The 26,177-nt window shown below is 33.3% G+C and overlaps 1 pseudogene; it reads right to left on the bottom strand.

Annotated features, from left to right (window-relative positions):
• The window catches only part of LOC149558120 (G-type lectin S-receptor-like serine/threonine-protein kinase At2g19130), a 54,410-nt pseudogene extending 28,524 nt beyond the window's left edge, over positions 1 to 25,886 (bottom strand).
• Between the last annotated feature and the right edge of the window lie 291 nt (positions 25,887 to 26,177).

Genomic DNA, 26,177 nt, shown 5'->3' with positions numbered 1-26,177 from the left:
CTATCTCTCTCCCTCTCCCTCTCCTACCACCTACTTTCTCTCCCCCATCCCCTACTCTCTCTCCTCTCCCATCCCCTACTTTGTCTCTCTTACACACATTCCTATTCCCCCTATCTCTCTCCCTCTCCCTCTCCCTCTCCTACTGCCTACTATCTCTCTCTCTCAAGTTCTCTCTCTCCCTCTCTTCTCTCTCTCCCATCTTGTACGAGCTCTCTCTACCACCACCTACTCATTCTCACACTCTCTCCCATTCCCTACTCTATCTCTCTTACACACACACACTCCCATTCCCCCTCTCTCTCTCTGTCTCCCACTCCCTCTCCCATCGCCTACTTTCTCTCTGTCATCCCCTGCTCTCTCTCCTCTCACATCCCCTACTCTCTCACACTCACACTCTCTTCCATCCCCTACTTTGTCTCTCACACACACACACTCCCATCCCCCCTCTCTCTATCCCTCTCCCACTGCCTACTTTCTCTCCCCCATCCCCTGCTCTCTCTCTCCTCTCCCATCCCCTACTCTCCACACTCACATTCTCTTCCATCCCCTACTCTGTCTCTCTCACATACACACTCCCATCCCCCCTCTCTCTCTCCCTCTCCCACTACCTACTTTCTCTTCCTCATCCCCTGCTCTCTCTCTCTCTCCTCTCCCATCCTCTACTCTCTCACAGTCACACTCTCTTCCATCCCCTACTCTGTCTCTCTCACACACACACTCTCATCCCCTACTCTCTCACACTCACAATCTCTTCTATCCCCTACTCTGTCTCTCTCACACACACACTCCCATCCCCCTCCTCTCCCATCCCCTACTCTCTCACACTCACACTCTCTTCCATCTCCTACTCTATCTCTCTCAAACACACACTCCCATCCCCCCCCTCTCTCTCTCTCTCCCACCACCTACTTTCTCTACCCCATCCCTTGCTCTCTCTCTCCTCTCCCATCGCCTACTGTCTCACACTCACACTCTCTCCCATCCCCTACTCTGTCTCTCTCTCACACACACTCCCATCCCCCCTCTCTCTTTCCCTCTCCCACTGCCTACTTTCTCTCCCCCATCATTGTACTCTCTCTCTCTACCACCCCCTACTCTCACACTCTCACACTCTCTCCCATCCCCTACTCTCTCTCTCTTTTAGATATACACACACTTTTATTCCCCCACTCTTCTTCTCTCCCATCCCCTACTCTCTACATTTTTCAGACACACTCCCATCCCCTATCTCTCTACATTTGTTAGACACACTCCCATCCCCCCTATCTCTCTCCCTCTCCCTCTCCCAATCCCTCTCCTACCGCCTAATATCTCTCTCTCTCAAGTTCTCTTTCTTCCTCTCTACTCTCTCTCTCTCTCTCTCTCTCTCTCTCTCTCTCTCCCTCTCCCATCCCTTACTATCACTCTCTCTCTCCCATCCCCTACTCTCTCTCACACTCTCCCATCTCATAATCTCACTCTCTCTCTCTCTCTCCCATCTTGTACGAGATCTCTTTGCCACCACCTACTCTCTCTCTCACTCTCACACTCTCTCCCATCCCCTGCTCTATCTCTCTTACATGCACACTCCCATCCTCCCTCTCTCTCTCTCCTCTCCCATTCCCTACTCTCTATATTTGTCACACACTCTCATCCCCCCTCTCTCTCCCTCTCCCACTCCCTCTTGCACCACCTACTATCTCTCTCTCTCTCAAGTACTCTCTCTCCCTCTCTACTTTCTCTCTCCCATCCCCTACTCTCACTCTCTCTCTTCCATCCCCTACTCTCTCTCACAATCTCTCCCATCCCCTACTCTCTCTCTCTCTCTCTCTCTCTCTCTCTCTCTCTCTCTCTCTCTCTCTCTCTCTCTCTCTCTCTCACCCCCATCCTGTATGAGCTCTCTCTGCCACCTCCTACTTTCTCTCAAACTCTCACACTCTCTCCCATCCCTTACTCTATCTCTCTTATAAATAAATACACATTCCCATTCCCCCCTCTCTCTCTCGTAGTCCCTATCCCACTACCTACTATCTCCCATCCCCTACTCTATCTCTCTTACGTGCTTCCATTCCACCTTTCTCTCCCTCCCACTCCCTCTCCCACCACCTTCTCTCTCTCTCTCTCTCTCTCTCTCTCTCTCTCTCTCTCTCTCTCTCTCTCTCTCTCTCTCTCTCTCTCCCTCCCATCCCTCTGCCATTGCCAACTCTTTCTATATCTCTCTCTCCCTTCTCTCATTCTCTACTCTCTCTCTTTCACACATACACACACCCATCCCCCCTCTCTCCTCTTCCATCCCCTACTTTTTCTTTCACTCACTCTCCCTCTCCCACTGCCTTCTCTCTCTCTCTCTCTCTCTCTCTCTCTCTCTCTCTCTCTCTCTCTCTCTCTCTCTCTCACACACACACACACTCTCTCTCTCTCTCTCTCTCTCTCTCTCTCTCTCTCTCACTCTCTCCCATTCCTCTGCCATTTCCTATTCTCTCTATCTCTCTCTCTCCCTTCTCTCATTCTCTACTCTCTCCCTCTTTCACACACACACACCCATCCCCCTCTCTCCTCTTCCATCCCCTACTTTTTCTCTCACTCGTTTTCCCTCTCCCACTCCCTCTCCTATTGCCTACTCTCTCTCTCTCTCTCTCTCTCTCTACTCTTACATTTTCACACTCTCTCCTATCCCCTACTCTCTCTCTCTTTCTCTCTTACACACATTTCTATCCCCCCTTTCTCTCCCTCTCCCACTCCCTCTCCCATCGCCCACTCTCTCTTCCATCCCCTACTCTCCCTCGAGCTACTTTGTCTTCCCCCTCTCCCAGTCCATACTCTCTCTTTCACACACATGCACTCCCATCCTCCTCTCTCTCACTCTTCCTCTCCCACTCCGTCTCCCATCGCCTACTCTCTCTCTCACCCATCCCCTACTCTTAATCTCTCTCTCCCAACCTATACTCTCTCACACACTTCCTCTCTCTCCCATCCCCTACTGTCAATCTCTTTCCCCCGTCCCGCACTCTCTCTTTTCCACCCCTACTCTCTCTTGCATCTTGTACTCTCTCTGCCATCCCTAGTCTCTCTTTCATCCTATACTCTCTTTGCCACCCCTACTCTTTCTCACTTTCTCTCTATCTCTCTCTCACTCACACACATGGTCATTCCCTTATCCCCCCCACCTAGTTCTCTTATGCAATTTAGGTCTTAATAGTGTGTGTGCACTATAGTGTGTGCGCACTATAGCATGTGCACGCTATAGGGCGCACACGCTATTGAAAGCTTATTTAAACCCAAGCCTAAGGCTTGGTTTTGCCTTGGAGATCCAACCCAAAGGTTTGGAGTTTATGAACAGGTCTGAGATGTGTTTTTGAGCAAACATACCAAAAATGATTTTATTTCTTGTGTGCTCCCCTTCAAGATTCCTCGTGGTTGGGTATCGATAAGATTGGGTTACATAGCATTATAGGTCTCTGTGTTAGCTATCTAACCATATAATTTATTTTAAATTTGAACTATTTGAAACCTTTCATCTATAATTTATTTTGAATGTATGTTCATTTTTTGTCAAAAACCACCATGTATTAATTGGGCTATAGATTTTAGCTCATTTATCGAATTTTGCAACAACTTAGTTTTTTAGAAACTAGACTCCATTCTACACACTTTGGAAAATAAAAGTTTTGATTTTAGATTAGTTTTCAATTATTTCTAGGGGGAGCACATAGATATTTCACATTTTTGGGACGTGTTTACTTTAAAAATTCATTAAAAAAAATAGACATTATAAAATTACCTGAAAAATCTGGGATAAACTACATAGTGTTAAGTAACTTTTGACCAGAGTGATTAAAGAATTTCAAAAAAAAAGTTAAAATTTTAGGGGGGCCACACTTTGTACTGTGTTATGTTCTTTTGGAATAAACAATACCACTTTTCGTGGCCCCCTTTTTTGAGGACCTAAAACTAAACCATTTTAAAAAAATATTAGTAGTTTAGAAACTAGATTCAAAGGACTATGACTTTGGTTTTTTTCATATCTTAAAATTTTGAGCGTAACTATCTTCAAATTCTTGTTCAAGTTCAAAATTTGTAGATTTTAGGAAAAAGGTGTCCACTTATAGCCCCCTTTTGGCACCACAACTTTGTGCACTTACCTGCATAAACCATTTGAGGAGCATTGGATTGCAGGACAACAAGTTTTGAAATATTTAAAGGGAACTAAAAATCTTGGCATAAAATATTCAAGAGTTTTAGACTTCCATCTTACTGGCTATGCTGATTCAGATTTTGATGGTGACAAAGAGCATGGGTTATCTACTTCTGGCTATTTGATGACCCTAGGATCAGTAGCTATTACTTGGAGATCAAAGAAACAAACAATTCTTGTTGACTCTACAACTGAAGCAGAATATGTAGCAGCAGCTCAAGCTACAAAGGAAATTGTGTGGCTGAGAAAAATTCTTGATGACTTGCAAGTGGCATAGACAGCTTCAAAAACTTTATTTGTTGATAATAATTCTGCAATACAATTGATAAAGAATCCTAAATTTCATGATCGAACCAAGCATATCAGCACCAAATATCACTTGATTCCATATCATGTTGAGGCAAAAACTATACAGCTGAAACATTGTTCCACTGAAGAACAAATTGCTAATATTTTTACTAAAGCATTGGCACATGTTAAATTTGAACAATTTTGAATGCTACTTGGCATGACAAATATCCCTTCAGATTAAGGGGGGAATGCTAAATAATCATTCAGGATATGTTTAGTTCAAGAAGTAGTCCAGCAGTTTGATTATGTAACAATTAATATATTTTTCTCAACTGCTTGAACAGTTTTTAGGTTGTATATATTCTTTTGTTATTTTAATAAAATTTGTGTGTGTGTGTGTATTTCATTTCATTTCTTTGGGCCTCTTACAGAACAGTCCCAACTCACCTTCTATTGACAGCTTTATAATGCCAGGCTTGTTTTTCATAGGGCTCTCCCTATTGGCCACCGAAATGATTATTTTCTCTAATATGTTGGCATACCAGATACCAACATACTAGTTATTTCTTCCAGTTGGCCTAAAAAATATCAATTGAAACATTCCATTCTTTGAAATTATTGTCTAATTTCTAGAAAGCAAGGCACCCAATGAAAGAGAATCTCCCACACCAGTAGATAAGTTGCCATAGTTGCAAATTATAATTAATGCAGTAAAAGAGAACATCATAAATGCTGCAAGAAGGCCATTATTTCCCATTTATGGATTGTTTATTTTATGAGTTAATTGGTATATGGAGTAGAATTAGCTCTACAAACTTTGGAAGGTTAGGCATCATTTTTCTGAAAAAGTATTGTGTTTTAGAATGCACTGTGTCTGGGACAAATGCAGTCATTTCATATTTATTTCTCAGAATGATGTACGCAAGTGTTGTTCATGATTCAAAATTTTCTAAAGCAATGATGACATGAACATTTGGGGTCTTTTTGGCTGGAGGAATAGGAATAGCTATTATGGAATACTTATTCTAGAATAGAAAATGGGGGTATGTCTTCCTATTCTCTATTTGGTTTTCCCACAATTTGATGGGGAATTTGCAGACCCAAAAATTTATATTTTGTAAAATAAATAAAACTGGAATAGGAATTGGAATTGCAAAACCTCATTTTTGGGCCAAAATTGGAATACATGTTCCTATTTTACTTCATATTCCAATTTTGATTTGGTGCATCCAAACAAAGAATTCAAAATTTTAAGAATTTACATATGCTTATGTGGGGAGACAAGGTTGGTATGAGCAAGTTATTTCCAGTCCACTTTAAAAAAACCCAATTCATTCGCATTCAAAATAGTACACTTGTATGTGTTGGATTCAAATCATAATGAAATGAGGAAGTGTATAAAAGTGAACATCTATAAACATGTGTCATTATATGAGGAAATTGTATATATAATTTTGTTAAATTCTACTATTTATTTGAGAAAATGAGATATCATTAAACATTTAACATCATTATAGATAAATTAAAGTTAAACCCACTTTTTTATAGTGTTCTTTAAGGCTAGTTAAAAAATTCTAGGGTTTAAATAGAGCGAAAAGCATTAGAAAATAGATTTTTAATAATTATTTTTATTTTCATATTAAAAAAAGTCAAAAACAAGGGGGCCGGTCCTTAGTACATTACCACAAAAATATTAAAAAAAATATTCCTCCAAATAATAATTCCAGTCAAGATAGTAGACATATTTACATATAATGACAAAGCTTAAACCACTAATGCAAAGAAAAACCCAACCAATTGATAATTATTTTGTTTCCTCCAAGATTATGCCTACTTTTTGGCAATCATATTTTCAAAACCTTTATCAATTGTTGAGTAAGTCAAATTATAATATTATTATCAAGATTAACTCTATAGTTTTTGAGTCAAACTCATTGACCCGTGTTTCATGAGTAGTGGCTCACAAGAAAACATCTACCATGAGAATTAATTGAACACTTAACACTCATTGTAGTTACCAAAACTTCCCATAAGGTCACCCATCCAATATTACTACAACTCATATGTAAGTTTAACATGTAACCATAATAATTATGATAAATATAATCCATTTCCTCTCTAGATCATTTTTTCTTTGTTATTGGTAACAAATATCACTCGCAAGACAAATGAGATGGAGAACAATATTGAAGCATGACAACATGTTGTAGACAAGAGTCATGGATTATTGATAAGACTTACATACACATTGAAACATATGACTTGTATGATACTGAAATAGCCCATATCCTACTTAACCTAATTAGGTCTTGTGTTGTTCATCCTTTTCAATAAATTAAAATGTTCAACTTATGGGAGAACAAAATAGAGAAATATAATAAAATAACTGAATTGTATTAAATGGAAACCATATTGCTAGTCTAAATTGAAATTTTATTTGAACTACAACAATTTTTGTAAGTATATATGAAGCTGTCATGCATAACATCTACAAATATGTAACAATGAGCATATCCCATTTTTTAGTTATTATTTCCATAACATGCATATTTCTAATAATCATGACTATAAATGTAGGAAGTCTAACTGATACAAAATTACAAGAAAAAATTTATACTAGAAAATTATAAATGTACCAAAAAATATTACATTTTATACCTTGGATACTAAAATATTTTTCATTTCCTTTCTTGTGCACTTTTCACACATAACACTTGAACTAAGATTACAATTTTGTGTGAAGATATTTTTTTTGTGGAAGTCACAATATTGTCAACCATCATTTTTATATTCATTTTCTCAAGATTTTGTACTGCTACAAGTGTTATAATACAATTATTTTCAAATAATTTGACCCCACATAATTAAATTCTAAAGTAAGAATAATCCTTGGCTAAGATTTCCTAGGCTTGACAAAAGCTTGAATAATTGCTATGAGCCAATTGATTTATAAGAAACAATAATAATAGACTAGAAACTTCAAAATCATTCATCATTTGTTTGTAATTTATATACTTCTTATTTATTTCCAAACACTATATTTTTTCTTCACTTAACTCCACAATCATATGCTTACATTTTATAGAGTAGTTGTATAGAGTAGCTTTACAATCAAAGGCTTCTAATGATGGCTAGGGCCCAAATGGAGAAGAATAGGAAACTTCTAGATATTTTTTATTCTATTATTTTGCGATATACTCTAAAAGTTGTGTATTTTGTTCATGCTATTTGTACTCTATATACTCTCAATTTGGCTATATGGGATACTTCTCTGATATGCAATCAATTGTATAGCGTTGCTAGGTCTAAGATATTGAAGTAGTTGCTTATGTTTGATACTCTTTATTGATCACTTTCAACTAAACTTTTTGCATGGAGTTTCTAAATTATTCTAATATAAACAATAACTTTCTAAGTTAATTTTTTATCTAAAATGTATTCATACACATTGTATTATTTTTAATAATATAAATATAATTTTTATAATATATTAAAGGATTTTTAATAAAATCTAACAAATCATTTAGATTAGATCAAACACACACACACACACACACACACATTTATGATTATATATTAAAATATATATATATATATATATATATATATATATCGATAAACGACTGAAGCCTAGATTAATTATTATTATTTGTTGGAATTAATTATTATTATATGTTAAGTGAAGGTAGATTCGAACCCAAGACCTCCTACATGAGAGGCTCGCAAATTACCATTGCATTGTAGACTTTTGCCTGATTATATATAAATTTTAATTAAAATATTTATAAATAAATTTATAAAATGATGAATCTTGTAGTTTCAATCAAATAGCAATTTTAAATTATAACTCCATCAAATTAACATAAACATTGGCATACTAGAATTTAAAATTTTCACATTAGAATTACATAAGTTCTATTATACTCCATGTTTCTTATTTAAGTTTATAGTTTTTCAACAATTGTATAATCATATGAATAATTTTAAATGTGACAAGTATTAAAACTTTGAAAATCACTCATGTAAATAATATGTGCATACATATTGATACAATATAAATTCAATTCAATTGAAATTAACTATTGACTATTGACTATTATTCTCAAATAATTTCACCCCATATACTTAAATGCTAAAGTAAGAATAATCCTTGGCTAAGATTTCCTAGGCTAGACAAAAGCCCGAATAATTGCTATGAACCAATTGATTGATAAGAAATAGTATGAATAAACTTCAAAAAAAATTTGAGAAATTTGATAAGCACTTCCCAAAAGTTATCACAATTCTTCTTAAATCTATTTTATATATGTGGTATCTTAGAGAACTAATATGAGTTTTTTATCTGAAAAAATTCTTTGTATAGTCATCTTGATATAAAATATATAATTAATTCTTCTTGGAATTATGATTGGATGTGCCTATAGAATGTTCAATTCATGGATGAGGGAAATATTCTCCCTTGTGTTATTTTGTTATTGTTTAAAATAGGGTTTTTGAAGGGGATCCAAAACCCCAACAAATATTACAATATAATAATAAAAATAGTTTACTAGTTCAAATAGTACTAAAAAATGAAAACCATCACCCCTTTACATCAAAAAACCCACCATAGAACCCACAATAAACTTAAATAGAGAATAACAAACAAAACAAAGCTATGGACCTGTCCCTTAGAAACAAAAGGAGTAAAAGAACTTTCAGTTAGATAACTAAGCTAGACCAATAACCAACCAAACTTTAAGCTGGCTCAAGAGCCATCTCCTCCTATATGTCCTTGATCTTTTCCATGGCCACTTTGACACCCTCTTTGTTAAGCTTATCACTCTTATCCAACAACTTTATTGTTTTTGATCTAGTTCATTTTTTATCTGCAAACTCTTCCACTACCTTAGGGCCATCTAGGTCCAACAAGATAATCTTTTTGCATTCAAATCAACATTACCTAAAATTTTGTTCATGCTCTCCACCGTCACTTGCAAGATTTTTTTATAATTTTAAACCATGTTGTTAGTAGTGTTTTCTATGTTCTTAATTCTATTTAGTAAACTCTACAAATAATTATTTTTCTTCATATCATACCCATTAGCTTCATTCCTAGGTCCCTGATTTAGCTTATTCACAACTTCTTCCATTTTAGCATTTAGGATTCTATAATTTATATTGAGCTTTCTAATGGATTTAAAGGTCATTATTCCTTTCTAAAGGTACAAATGGAGATTTTCTTCACTATTTTTAGATCACCCATAGGAGCTAAATGTCCACCCCTTTCAGACCATCTTCCAATAGTTTCACATTGACCTCACTTATATCCACTAGGTTAGCCATTGTGAAATTCCTTTCTCTAAATTCCTTACTCTTGATTTCCACTTCTTTAGGGGAAGTGTCTCCTTACCATTGTTCATCATAAACTCAAATATCAATATGATCAACCCTTCATGGAGAATGGGGTTGTTCAATTTCTCCTTAAAATCCTTAATACTAAGCACTAGAGATAAATGAAAATAAAACAAAAAGTGAACCCTAATTTAATGCATGGAATGATTTAACATTTTAAAAAAAAATATGTGATCCCTATCTTACCTCTCAGCCAAATTAACATACTAAATTGTAGCTTTTAGGACCAATATGTACAATGTTTGAATAAAAGAAATAGAATAGACTTGTCCCTTTTCTTAACCAAAGGCCCATCATCAAATTTTAGGATTTTATTAATTGCTTCCTCGACAATTTTTTTACGATGGTAAAGCTCATATGTTTATCTCTGAGCCTTGTTATCACCACTATGATGTTGATGTCCAACTTAAGATGTCCCCCTACTAAGGAAACCATTCTCACATCCCAACCATTCATAAATGCCTCATTGATCTCTAGTTTGGCATCTTTAATTCTCTCCATATATGGCAACAATTTTCCATTTTCCAACTTATCCCAAGCTTCTTGTTCTTTCCTCCATTTCACACAATCTCCGCATTCTTGTCTTTTTAGAGTTCCACCCATAGTTATGTTTATGCAACTTTCCTTAGCAACAAAAGTATGCCAAATAAAGCACTATTTTTTGAGAGTAGGGCTAAGATAAATGAAATATTAAAAAAATCACCCACAAATTAGGAGAAAATCTCTTAAATCAGTACATCACCTTTCCATATGTATTGTCATGATTGTTATACATGTCAATGGGGTTTTCTTTCATTAATAACCAAAGAATTTAAATCCCCCACTGTACTAAAAAACTTCTCATGATTGATTGTTTCTTTTAAGTTCATGTACCCTTTCATGTTAGCATCCCACTATATGGCCTTTGAGCTAATGATTTCCATGTTAGCTAGTACATTTTCTATGTTATTCACTTCTTTGTAGATGTTGCTAATAACAGACATATCTAATTTTTTACAATAGTTTTATAGTATATCATAATATTAGGTATGGTCCACAAGCCCTTAACCTTTTCATTTTAGTAGTTTAGAACAATCATAGAATCCCCATTAATTCATAACCATATGCAATTATAATTCTTTACTAGTCATAAACCATGAAGGAGATCCATAGCTTTGGCTATGTGATTATATTGAAATCCTAGAGGACCAATGATGACCTTAATAAGGCCCCCATTCCCATTTCAAATAATCATATCGCAACCATCAACTCCAAGGTTCCCCTTTTTCACTCCATCAAAATTTGTTTTGTTCCAACCCTTAGGATGATGATCTCATCTATTAGTCTCTATTTTCCCTTTGATAATATGTTTTATCATATTCAAGAAATATTAATCAATCCCCTTATCAAAGTCCACCTTTCCCTTGAATAAACTATGAAAGGTTTCCACCACATGTAGTTTGATTCTATAAGCCAACACTGCTAGTAATCAAAAGGACTAGCTAAAAGCCATATTATTTCATTATTTCAAGAAGTTACACAATGCATGGGAATCTAGGAGAAACTAGAGGCCTTTATCCATTTGTGGCTTGCAACATCTCTACATAGTTTATAGCTCAGGAACCATCTCTAGAAAGGTCCAATTATTGGAATATTTAGAATAATTGAGCAGGGGGTGGGAGAATCAATTATCCAAGGTCTAAATGCATAAATTAAAAAAATTAGTACTGACCAACCATATAAGTGCATGAAATGATTAGATCATCTAATAACTCCATTACTTAGTAGGTCACTATTCTAGGTCAAAATAACTTTGGAAAAATGTAAACATAAAGGATAGAAAAATCATTCACAAAGATTGAGACAAGGATTTAATGTGGAAACCCAATTTGTGAAAAAAACACTAGTAACATGCTACCAATTTTCACTCTTCTAAACTAAGCCTTGTGAGGAGGCAACCCTATTAAAGGTTACAATGTAGACTATTAAATGTGATCTTGATTAAAGGATCTCAATCACCCTGTTAGGAGTGAGGCTTGTTAGAAGACTTTAGAACATTCCATTAAAATGTCACCTGGTTAAAGGATTTAAAAATGACTATTAGGTCAATGTTAATTCAAAGAATTTATCCAGATTGATACAATGATTAGAAAGTAGTAGTAGGACTTGATTTGATTAGAAAAACAAATCACTTACAGATTATAGATCTCTAATTGAGTCCTCCAGCACTCTACTTGGCATTCATACCCTTCATCTTTGATTTCTTGTTCACCCTTCAAACCTTCAACTCCTTAAGTCTTCTTACTGAGTGTGCCAATAGTAGGTTCTTTTCTTTGGCCACCATATGAAGCAACAATCATCCATCTTAGGATTAGGTTAGATTCATTGAATCCTTCTTTCCATTAGGTTCCCTCTAGAAACTTCTCTTACAATCCTCATTACATTTGCCTCATAATGGGATCTTGAATTATGTGCCAGTGCTGTAATATTGTGAAACTTGATCCACTAAGCTTTGAAACGTCAGGGTATTTCCATAATTCAACTACAATTAACCATGGGTGGAGGTATATAGAGGAATGAGCCCATTGATCATCGAGTTCTTTTAGGAGATGCAGTTAGCCATGAAATGTTTAGGAGAAGGGGATGGTTGGATTATTGTCTTAGTTTGAACATATTTGATGAAGAGGTAGCTCTTCAATTTATGACCACCTTAAGGAATGGTGTTGCAGTGGTTAAATGTTTGAGAATCAAGTTCTCAAAGGACGTGATAGCTGAGGTCACTAGGTTGCCCCAAGAAGGAAAAAATTGTGAGAAAGAGTTTGACTTGAAGATAGCTAAGGCACAATTTAGTATGTACTAGGACCTACCATTGTACATTGATAAGAAACAAGGCACTTCTAGGCTATCCTTGCTAATGGATTTTATTCAACCTGCCACATTTATCATCTTGAATTTCACGTGTGAGGGATGTTACAAATATCTGCATGCCCTACACTTCAAAATGTTGGCTCACCTATGACATGATTATAGACAAGTAAACCTTCCAAATTTCCTATTTAACATTATTAAGAAGTAAGCTTCTCTAGTACAGTCAGGAAGTGATCAATCTATCTCTAACCGTGGTTTAATAAAATTAACTATAGAAAGAGAATTAAATAAGCAAGCAATTGAGTCATGGGAGGAGTTCTTATAGTTAAAAGAGGTAGAGCTTAGGTTGGTCGGCCCTAGAGGCCAGGGTGTTGGACAAAGGGAAAGAACATCCACAAGTTTTTGTAAACTTGTTCCTAGAGCTAAAAATGCTCCTAAAGCCTCTCCGTTTGGTCTTAGGCCAAATAAGAAGAGGATTTACAAAGTTGAACCCTCCATTGTTAGCAAAAATGTAGAAGTTTCTAGTGCTCCTAAGGCCCCATTATCTATTAAGAATAGGTCTTCTTGTGAGAAAGACAAAGATAAAAATTTTGGAACTTGAAGTAGAATGGCTAGAACAACTAGATGAGGAGAGTGACCTTAATGAACCTTTGTACTCTCAAGAGAAGGAAGGTCTAGAAAAGCTTCTTGAAGAGCATGCAATGGAAAAACCTATAAGTAAGGGGAAACAAAAGAATCTTCCACACTTGTCAACACCACCTACAAGGAAAAGTGTGAGACTCTCTGAGAGTAGGGTTCCAAAAGCCTCTATTCCCATTGTTACCCCTGAAGTGTCTGAATGTGAAAAGGAATCCTCTCTGGAGGAAAAATAGTAGACAAATTGAATCCAATGAAATTGAGAGCAAAACCTAGAATCTACAACCAAAATTGAGTGTACTATTGATTATGTGCTTATAAATAGAGATAACAAATCTGGAGAGCTTGAAATGTCTAAGTAATTTGAAGAAAACCCTACTATGAAAGGCATTAGTGAAAATTTTGCAGAACTCCTTTCAAAGGATTATCTAGAATTTAGACCTGAAACTGTCAAAGAAGGACTAGAAAAATTGGATCAAGAAGGGTTGGACACATTAGCCACATTAGTTACAAAATCCAGTAAGGAAGAAAAGGAAGAAAAAACTATTATCATAAGAAAAAGAGGGTACTCCACACTACAGAGTGTCAACAAAACTCATCATTTGGCACTTGAATGGATAGACCTCTTTAATCATGAGCCATTACCACCACCAAACCTGTCTACACCTTTGTCTACAAGAATTAATTTGTTTCAATGGTTGTCATGGGAAAGAGCTCAATGGAAATTGAAGAAAGAAAAATTAAAGCATGTTATTGATGAGCAGAGTTGCTAATTGAAACAAAGTTTAGATCAGAATGAAGTTCTAAAGAGAAGAATTGAGCAGATCACTATATTGATTCTTAAGTTAATGGAATGTAGGTTGCCATCGTTAGTATATGATTTATTTCTTAAAGAACAATTTTCAAATTATAAATTGATTATAATTTTGGAAGGTCTTAAACCCTCTATCTCTACCCCACATGAGTTTTACGATGAATTTCAATCTATTCCTATGGCCTTGAAAATTTTGATGTTTGAATTGTATCTTCACAATCTAGCAGTGTGTAATGACATTGAATAGAAACCAATCCTATATGTAGGGGATATGTAGTTAAGGCCAACAATGTCATGGATACAGAATGGAATAAGCAAAGAACATCAAACTACAGCCTATAGAGAAAATGAAATGACAACACCCTTGTTAATGAGATCAAAAGTTTGACATTCTAGATGAACATATTTGGATTGGATTTCTATTTTGGGCAATCCTGGAGGACTTGGTAAGGTGAGTATAGTCAAAGAAAGAGCCTTTATAGACTAGGAATGACACTTATCTTAGAAAGTTCAAATAATAATTGTTGCCTCAAGGTGGCGATGGGTTAGAATTCCACATGATCTAAAAATAAGAGAATCCCACTCTCCACAATACTTGACTCTTGCTACAATTAGGATTCCTTAGTATATCAACTTGGGGAGAAATCAGTTCAAACATTGGCTACCATTAAGGTATCAGCCCCCAATTCTCCTATAGCCACTACTAGTAGTAAATGACAATACAAAATATCATGACATGACTACAGAATTTCAGAAAGCTACAAGAGGCTCAAGAAAAATTATGGTTACTTTGATTATGTACAAAATGAGCTAGGCGAAAGGACACCTAGTGAAAGGAGAGTGTCAGCTTAGATCAGGAACTTCATGATTGCTGGAGAACAACAATAGATCAGTTGGGGGGAATGATGAGCCTATAAAAGGCCATTATTTTGAGAACCTTTTATCTTTTTTTTGGAAAATTATCTTGCAGGGAACATTTTATGACTATGGTTTAAGCAAAAGAAATTAGGTTTTATGAATATATTATCTATATGTTAAGACATGAAGATTGAAGTATAGATTGTTTAGATATGTTGTGTTTGCTTGAATCTATGGACTTCTATGGTTTAATAGAGGAATATTACATGTTGATAAATATTTCCTCATTTATGCTATGTTTAAATAGGTTCCTTCCTATAGCTATAGGATTTGCAAAGAGTGATAATTTGAACATTATATCTTTTCTAACATTGATGATGAAATGAATATATATGTGTGTGGAAGTTGTTTCGCTTAATATTTTGTAGGTACTTGCCACGCATATTCAAGTTAGCATTTCAACACTAACTCAAAATTGACCAGATTGAGGAATCATCACAACAAGCAGATCATTGTGAGATTTCTGTTATTTCAATGCACGAATATAGCTTCCTCAACATGTTGTATTATTGGAAGAGTTAAAACATAGTTAATGATATTTCTATTGTAAATGATTTGTAATTGATCCTCATTGATGGAGTGATTGTAGAAGTAGGAAGTTGTTGTAGCTTTCTTTTAAATAATTATCACTATAACTTTTGAAAGGAGATTTTTCCTAGTTTTGACTAGAAGAAAGATAGAATAGATTGTTTGTTCAGTACTGTGTAATCTTCTTTTTAGATGTAATTTCTTACTATGAATGAATAGAATACAAAGTTCAAGTTTACACCTTGTTAGTAAATAATTTTTTCCCTTTTAAATTTAAAGCTCGAAGAGAGAAAAACTCTTGATAAACTGACAGATTTGAAATTCCCTAAATGTGTAAGGAATTTCTCTGCTTAGTATTATTTCACAATACTATAAGGTGAAACAACCAGTTTGAAAAGAACTTCATTAATTCCTCCTTTGAGGGAAAATCTTACCAACGAGTATTTTAAAGAAAATAATAAAAAAGCTTAAACAATCAATTCATAAAAATGAAAAGAATGTGCAGATTGAAAACCCACTTAAATTTTATAACCAAGATCATCCACATGATTAATCCCTATACATGAAAATTATTTAGAATCCACTTTTATCACCATCAATTTGAATTCTCTCAACCTCAATAGCATGACTCTAAATTACAATAAGACAATATAAATCTTTACACACATGATCAATCTCCTCAAGGATACAAATCATTACAAAACAAATCGTATTATCTATTCCAAAAAAGCTTCAAAACATAAAACTACAGAATCTTATATATCCTTATAACAACCAAATTTTGCATCAAAGTTTTCTTTTTAGAATGTAGACATCAAATCCAAAAATATTTTTGGTTTCGCACCCACTGATAGAGAGTATTTTTTTTAATAGTTATTACATATATATCCATTGGGGTTGGATAACAGAATCCAAAATTACCCCACCAGGAGTAGATGGTCATTTGGTTATTCAACCAAACTAACTGACTAAAAAAAATAGAGAAAATAGAAATGAGAAAGTATGCAACTAAAAACATTCCAAGTGTCACATGGGCTTGTTCACACCAGTAATAATTCTTCCATCTTTCTAGCTTTCATACATGGTAGTAAAAGGTGAGATGACTAACTGATGTGGCAGGTCGAAAAAAGCAATCCTCTACTTCTAGACTTCCTTTTCCCTTTTCAGCTCTATTATCTTTCCTTCATGCATCACTAGGTGCTTCTGATTGATTATTAGCATGGCCTCAACATGGGTGATGTTTGAAAATTCTTGTGTCATAGGCGATTTCTTTTCTTGAAGCTCCAAGAACCTTTTTTGTACTTGTTTGATGATATCTTATGTGGGTAAGACAAAGTCACTTTCTCATTCTGCACACTGCTTATACAACCACTTCAAGTTATCGAGAATTATATCATCTATGACCCCAAGCTTAGATAGCATTTCTTTGACTTTAGCTATACCTTGTGTGATTGTTTCTTTCCTCCATTCAATACATTCTTAGATTGTAACGCCCCGCCAAGAGATCCAAAAGAATTAACCTAAAGTTTTACTAAGTTTATCAAACATTTTTTTTTAAACAAAAAAGAATAACATACACATCAAACATATAGTTAGAATCAATAACATACAATCATCTATCAGCATACTTAATAAGTTACATTCCTTAAGGATCCCACAATGTTGAATCACATTTAATACTAAGTCTAACAAATACCACATCCATATGAAAGAATAATTAAAATTTCAATGTCTATTTAAATAATATACATTTGTTCCAAATGTCACTTGTCAATAAAATTTGGAATGCTCAATCATCCATTGTACATGTCATAGGGTATGAAAGGCTAAAAGAATATATATTTATAAAAATAGAATTATATTATCCTTCTTGGATCCATGATACAAAGTACAATACAATAAAAGAAACCATCCATCATAATGATACAAATATAGAATGAAAGGAAATGCAAACAAGGAAACTCCAGCTATGGTATCAATGGATGGATCTCAATGGTAAGAGTAGAAAGCACTACTACCTGACCATGTGGTAACCCAAAAAGGCCCACTCCCACTGTGCTAAGGAGATAGTCTCAAGTCCCAAATAGGATATCAATCCAAATATCAAAAGTACTCTCTAATTCCAGGAAGTCCTAAAAGTAATCTAACTCAAAGGTTCGAAGATAAATCGACCTCTAAACCTAGAGGCACAAAAAGACACGTAGGAAACCTACTATGTAAGTGGGCAAGTGTCATCGCACGAATCACGCTAGAGTTACCCTAGTAATCTCTCAGGACCTCGGCTCCCCAGTGATCCCTATGTGGTCACTAATATCCTCTCGTACTAACAAGGCATACTATGGATGTAAGGTTGCAACCAAGCATTCTCTCTACTCCCATCCTATTTTGTACTAGCACTTGAGGCATGGGCAAGAACATACAAAGACTCTTATTAGGTTAATTTTACTCTCATTTAGTGTAGTGTTTTCACTTATTAAAAAATTTATAATGGGTTACCTTGGCAGCCACTTAGGGCCCTGGCCTCCATTGCAAGCCACTTCCCGACATTACATATAGATAAACTACCCTTAAGCTCATAAAAGTATAAATCAAAGAATCATATAAAATCACCTCAGTCCTATACAAGTGATTGGAAAGCATCAAAAGATAAATCACAGTAACACATTAGTTCTTTATGAGCAACTGGAAAGCATCCCCAAAAATATTGATCGAAGACTCAAATTGGTTAAGTCAAATATGTCATAACATGACATCATCAAAAAAAATCATACAAATATCTTAGTCCTATATAAGTGACTAGAAAGCAATCAAAATACAACTAATTGAGACTCAAAAATGGTTAAGTCAAATAGGTCATACATTCACCTCAGCATCACGCAAGAACACTAGAAAGAAATAACAATCAATTGATCAATACACATCATAGAGCATACGAGACACATTACCATGGTTGGGTTTAAAAGATCAAAATCAATTCATCATAACATCACAAATGTAGAACTCCCAAGCCTTTGGTAACATCCTAAGACTAGTCAACACTCTAGTCAACCCAAACTCAACACACATAAAATAGAGTGTAGGTTTCACAGTTTGGTTTGATTTGGAAACACATCGATGAGTTAATAGTAAGGTTTTAGTTTTCATTTTCTCAAAGTATTATAATTACTAAAGTTTTTGAATAATAAAATTTTCCTAGTATTACAAACCATTTTCATATATCTGAACCATATAAATACATCCAAGTTTATAAAAGAAAACATTAATTCTCTCAATTAATTTCTTTGATTTTTAATTTACTTTAGAATTATATTTAAATAATAAAGTAATAAATCAAATTTTTAAATAATTAAATTTCAAATTTTAAAAATACTTATTGAAATTATTAGTAATAATAATTGTCAATTATTACCATAATAATTTTAATTTAATTAAACTAAGAAAAAACTTTCCCAAAAAGGAAACCTGTTAAAAATAGAAACCCACTAAGAATATAAACTTTCCAAAATGGAAACTTACTAAAAACGTAAAATTTCCAAAAATAGAAACCTACTAAAAATAGAAACTTTTCTAAAATAGAAAGCTTCTAAAAATAGAGACTTTCTAAAAATAGAAACCTACTAAAAATAGAAACTTTCTCGAAATAGAAACTTGCTAAAAGTAGAGACTTTTTTAAAATAGAAACTTTCTAAAAATAGAAACCTACTAAAAACATAACTTTCCAAAATAGCCCTAATATAGAAATCTAAACCAACCAGTCAAATTCTATAAAATGGAACTTGTTTTCTTTTCAAAACCCAAAATCTGATTTAACAATTCCATATATAGAACCTCAATTTAACAATAAGGGTTTCAATTTAACTCTTTCACAAATGCATTCAAAAATAGAGAACAATAAATCTTAACATGAGGATTTTCTAGTTTCCAATTTGTATATAGATGTTTCTTGAAAATGATGAACAACCATATCCACACACAAGGTTTTTAATCATTAAATTGCTTACAAAAGTTTCCAAAAATGAAGAACAATAAATATACAAAACAAGGGTCTCAACCTAGAAGAATTCTAAAATCCAAAACACAACAGACATATAGAAGACAGGAATTCAAAGGACAGAAAACCACTATACAAATAGACCACGAGATCCTACTTGGATTTGATGCCTAAACAACAATCACATGAAGCATGCAAAACAATCCCTTTACTCTGAAAACTTCCCTCTTCAAAATTGCTCCTCCAAAACCTGTGTAATTGCATAATGAGCTCTAGATCTCACATAAAGAGTTCTCCCTCAATTTGGGACTCTGATTATGCAATCACACAATCTTTGATAAAGAGTTCTCCCTTAATTTGAGGCTCTAATTGTGCAATCATGTGAGGGAACTTGCTGATCAATTACTGTTTATTACTTGTTATCTTTTACCTCTTTATGCAAAAACTTTTAGATATTAAAATATATTTATTAAATTAATTAGGTTTCTCACTTTATTTAATTTATTATCTTTTAATTTCATGCATACATTTTATGCAATTTAATTAAAATAAACTTTATTAAATTATGTTTTCTCTCTCTTATTAAATCATGAGATGCTTAAATAATATATTTATTAATTCAAGTAACAATATTATTTAGAGTTTATTAATTAAAATAAAACTCCTAAATAAATTATTATTAAATTAAATAAATATAAAACCTCAAAATTAGAACTATAACTTTATTTTTTTCATGCACATTTATTGAATTATAAAAATTCTTATTTAATTTCACTTGACTTCTCTTTTTAATTAATTTATTAAATTTTAATCTCATGCACACTTTATGCAATCTTTAAACTTTTAAATAATTTAAAATCTTTTCCATGCTTTAATTTTTTTTTTGAAACATTAATTGATAAAATATTTATTAATTAAATAATAATATTTAGCATTTGTTTAAAAATAAACTCTAAATATATTATTATTAAATTAAACAAATATTATCATGTTTTAAAATTAAACTTATAACGTTTATCTTTACATTTAATTCTTTTTATTTAATTAATTTTTCAATTAATTAAATATTATAAATACCATAATAATTTTTTATTATATTAAATCATTAATTTAATCATTTAATTTGACTTAATTAATAGAAAAATCACCAAAGACTTATAAAACAAAATATGAAAATTCATCATAGAAAAACACATACAAGTTCAAATCAAAGGGTTATAATCACAAATTAATGTCATACGATGCATTCGAAAGGTAATCAACTTAGATACTTGTCCTAATTTTTTCTAAGACAAATGGCTTAAAGGTATAGGATTTGGACTCGAGAATTTATCTCCCCTCTCTTACCATTGAGATAATGCAATAGGGTATGCTCATCCTGGCAATTCAACGAAGTCAATACCCGGTACTTACAATCTGCATAAAATCTACGCATGCACAAATATAATATTCTAAGCTAAATAGAAAATGGCAGGAAGTGGTGCATCATGTAGATCCTGACTAGCAGGTGACTACGACTCCCTTCCTTAACCATATTAGAAACGACATAGAAAAGAAAACATACATGCACACCATACACATGCAGTATGGGGTAAGTATTCATAAGAAAATATGTATGATAATCCATCTAACTAATCAATAACTGAAGATACTGTAATAATCACCATGCATACATGAAGTATAGAGTACCAAGTAATCTCATCATATATCAACTAAATCTAAAACAATATCTGATAATCTCAAAATAATGCTACTAATCATTGAGCATAAAAATGGCCTAAAAGAGTTCAGCAATAATAGAAAAACTGTAAACTAGGGGCAGGCACTACATCCACCCCCCCTAGACTTAGGCTTACTCCTAGAAGCCTAAAAGAAAGTTAACACTAAAGAACACACTATGTGGATCCCATTGGACCCTTTCCCCACTGTAGGAGGATTTGAATCCACTTAGAATACTCCAACAATAATATCCAAGATAACAAGATGCTTTAATAGCCATAGACATACCACTATAAAGCATATATTAAAGACACATGTTTTGAAAATAGTATAAGTTCAATTTTTAGTTTTGCCTATTTTTAGGTTTACATATTAATTCAGTTTTGAATTTAAGTGTTCTAGTTTGAAAATACACAACTAAAAGTTTAAGTTTTGTTTCAGTGCAACTAATTCATGTTTCAGTTTTTAATAAATATACATAACAGTTTAAAATTTTGTTTTTGTTCAACTAGTTAACAACTAGTGGCATTCCAATATACCCAGAGCTCCCAATGTAGAACTCGGGCTCTAATACTAGATATAATGCCCCACCAAGGGATCCAAAATAATTAACCTAAAGTTTTATTAAGTTTTTTAAACAATTTTTTTTTTTAAGCAAGAAATAATAACATACACATCAAACATAAAGTAGCAGAAGCAATAACATATAATCATCTATAAGCATACATAACAAGTTACATTCTTTTAGGATCCCATAAAGTTGAATCACATTTAAATTTAATTAATACTAAGTCTAACAAATACCACATTCATATGAAAAAATAATTAAAATTTCAATGTCCATTTAAATAATATACATTTGTTCTGAATGCCACTTGACAATAAAATTCATAATGCTCAATCATCCACTATACCTATCATAGGGTATGAAATGCTAAAAGAATATACATTTATAAAAATAGAATTATATTATCCTTCTCGGATCCATGATACAAAGTACAATACAATAAAAGAAACCATCCATCATAAAAGATATAAACATCCATCATAAGATATAACCATCCATCATAATGATACAAAGATGGAATAAAAGGAAATGCAAACAAGGAAACTCTAGCCATGGTATCAACAGATGGATCTCAATGGTAAAAGTAAAAAGCACTACCACCCGACGTCATGGTAACCCAAAAAGGCACATTCCCACCATGCTAAGGAGATAGTCTCAAGTCCCAAATAGGATATCAATCCAAATATCAAAAGTACTCTCTAAGTCCAAGAAGTCCTAAAAATAATCTAACTCAAAGGTTCCAAGATAAATCGACCTCTAAACCCAGAGGCTCACAAAGACACCTAGGAAATGTACTATGTAAGTGGGCAAGTGTCATCGCACGAATCACACTAAATTTACCCTAGAAATCTCTTAAGACCCTAGGCCCCTAGTGATCCCTATGCGACCACTAGTATCCTCTCGTACTGACGAGGCATACTATGGATGCAAGGTTGCAACCAAGTGTTCTCTCTACTCCCATCCTAGTCTGTACTAGCACTCAAGGCATGGGCAAGGACATACAAAGACTCTTATTAGGTTCATTTTACTCTCATTTAGTGTAATGTTTTCATTATTAAACAACTTACAATGGGTTACCCTGGCAGCCACTTAGGGGCCCAGCCTCCATTTCAAGCCACTTCCCGACATTACATATAGATAACCTATCATAAGCTCATAAAAGTATAAATCAAAGAATCATATAAAATCAGCTCAATCCTATACAAGTGACTCGAAAACATCAAAAGATAAATCACAATAACACATTAGTTCTCTACGAGCAACTAGAAAGCATCCCCAAAAATACTGATTGAAGACTCATAATAGTTAAGTCAAATATGTCATAGCACGACATCACCAAAACAAATCATACAAACACCTTAGTCCTATAAAAGTGACAAGAAAGCAATCAAAATATAACTTTATGTAATTTAATTAAAATAAACTTTATTAAATAATTGCTTACTCTCTCTTTAATTAATTTATTATATTTTAATTTCATGCATAAGCTTTATGCAATTTAATTAAAATAAACTGTATTAAATAATTGCTTACTCACTCTTTAATTAATTTATTATAATGTAATTTCATGCATAATCTTTATGCAATTTAATTAAAATAAACTTTATTAAGTTATGTTTTCTCTCTCTTATTAAATCATGAGACGCTTAAATAATATATTTATTAATTCAACTAACAATATTATTTAGAGCTTATTAATTAAAATAAAAATCTTAAATAAATTATTATTAAATTAAATAAATATAAAATATCAAAATTAGAACTATAACTTCATCTTTTTCATGCACGTTTATTGAATTATAAAATAACTTTATTTAATTTCTCTTGACTTCTCTTTTTAAGTAATTTATTAAATTTTAATCTCATGCACACTTTATGCAAGCTTTAAACTTTTAATAAATTAATATATTTTCCATGCTTTAATTTATTTTCAACATGTTAATTAATAAAATATTTATCAAGCATTTCTTTAAAAATGAACTCTAAATATATTATTATTAAATTAAATAAATATTATCACATTTTAAAATTAAACTTATAACTTTTATCTTTACATTTAATTCTTTTTATTTAATTAATTTCTTGATTAATTTTATATAATTAAATATTTAAAATACCATAATAATTTTCCATTTAGTTTGACTTAATTAATAGAAAAATCACCAAAGACTTATAAAACAAAATACGAAAACCCATTATTAAAAACACATCCAAGATCAAACTAAAGGGTTATAATCATGAATAACATCATATGACACATTTGGAAGGTAATCAACACAAAACTTGTCCTAATTTTTTCTAAGACAAATGGCTTAAAGGTTTAGGATTTGGACTCAAGAATTTATCTCCCCTCTCTTACCATTGAGATAGTGCAATAGGGTATGCTCATCTTGGCAATTCAGGGAAGTCAATACCTGGTACCTGCAATCTACATAAAATCTACGCATGCACAAACACAATATTCTAAGCTAAATAAAAAATGGTAGGAAGTGGTGCATCGTGTAGATTCTGACTAGCAAGTGACTATGACTCCCTTCTTTAACCATGTTAGAAATGTCATACATAAAGAAAACATGCACACACACCATACACATGCAATATGGGTTAAGTGTCTATAAGAAAACACATATGATAATCCATCTAACTAATCAATAACTAAAAATATTCTAATAATCATCATGCATACATGAAGTATAGAGTACCAAGTAATCTCATCATATATCAACTGAATCTAAAACAATATCTAATAATCTCAAAATAATGCTACTAATCATCAAGCATAAAACTAGCCTAAAAGAGTTTAACAATAATAGAAAAAATGTAAACTAGGGACAGGTACTACACAAATCACGTGGAAGGTTTTATTGTCAAGACTCACTACAAGGCATTCAGAGAGGATTTTTTGTAGACCATGCCCTTGTATTTCATCAATCCATAGCATCTTTCATCCAATTATTTTTCTCCTTCTCATCTTCCTCGATATTTAATTCAACATTCTTAATGACAATCAAAGTTTCTTGATGAGTATCACTCAATAGATTCACTTGTGTTACTACTTTAGTCTATACACTCTTGATCCATTCTTCAAATTTCTTAACTATGGATTTATACTTTTGCAAATTATCTAACAATTGTTAATTAAATGGAGACTTGACATCAATAATGGCTAACAGTTCATTCATTGGCTTCAGTTTAGGATGTACTAGAATTGCATTGATATATTGGGCCATACTTCCCATAGCTTCCTTCATACTTTGCTGATCATTATCATCTTTCCATACCTGATATGCAATCTTATTGTTAGACACTTCAACTATTTTCATGCCCATGGCTCTACTACAATTAACTTGGTCTACTTTTGACACCTGATAATCTTGAGGCATGAGTTCTTCCTACAGTTTATCCTATGCAGGTTTGCCAATTTTTTCCAACCATCATCCTATTTCTTTGTCAAAATTAAGCTGAGACTCCATTTTTTCTTTCTTAATTTTAGAACACCTTCCAAGACACTTTCTCACCAAGTCATCTACCAACATTGAAAGAGGTACCATGCTTCTTTTCTTTTCTACAAAGATCTCCAACCACTTAGGCATTGAAGGCTCTTTTCCAGGCATGGCATTATTGTCAATCAAGGCTAGAGTGCTCATCAATGCACTATCACCTTCCATCATTTTCTACTGGACTTTTATTAAATTAGACATATCAAGGGCAATGATATGTTCTGTTACCTCTTCAGTTTCTAGGGAATCCAAATTTACCTCAATCCCACTCTCTACACTCTATTTTATGTAGTCCGCTTGCTTCGAGTGGATGAATGAATAGTTCTTTTAGTGCTTATTGTTTGAAGTTGAACTAGAGGAATAGATACTTCAACTTCAGCTTCATTTTCACCTGCAATAGAATCACCAGTAGCAGCATTAGAGGGCATAGTCAGCTTTTTTGAAGGCTTCTCTTTTTTAGCTCTTGAATGCTTTTTGGGCTTTTCTTGAATTGATGCTGGATTCATCTTTTGAGCTAACCAATTTTATGTTCTCTTCAAAACTCCTATCATGCAAGAATACAAATCATCCTCATCTCTTTTGTTTCAGTCTAGCTTAGGGATAGGGAGACATTCAATTTGTTCAATATACAGAGGATCAACCATTTCCTCATTATCATTTTCTTTTATACCATTGATGTCAAGTTGAAATTTGAATGCTTTTATTTGGCCTATGGTCAATCTCGACCATAATCTTTTTCTCACTTCAAACTCATCAGAGCAACTGGCCCAGTAGTCTTCTAAGTGAGGAACAAGTCT

Source organism: Cupressus sempervirens, chromosome 5, assembly GCF_028749045.1.
Source record: "Cupressus sempervirens isolate cs-2001-9-10 chromosome 5, ASM2874904v1, whole genome shotgun sequence".
Classification (NCBI taxonomy): Eukaryota; Viridiplantae; Streptophyta; class Pinopsida; order Cupressales; family Cupressaceae; genus Cupressus; species Cupressus sempervirens.
Note: the sequence above shows the minus strand (reverse complement) of the source record. Positions and strands in the feature narration are given on the sequence as shown.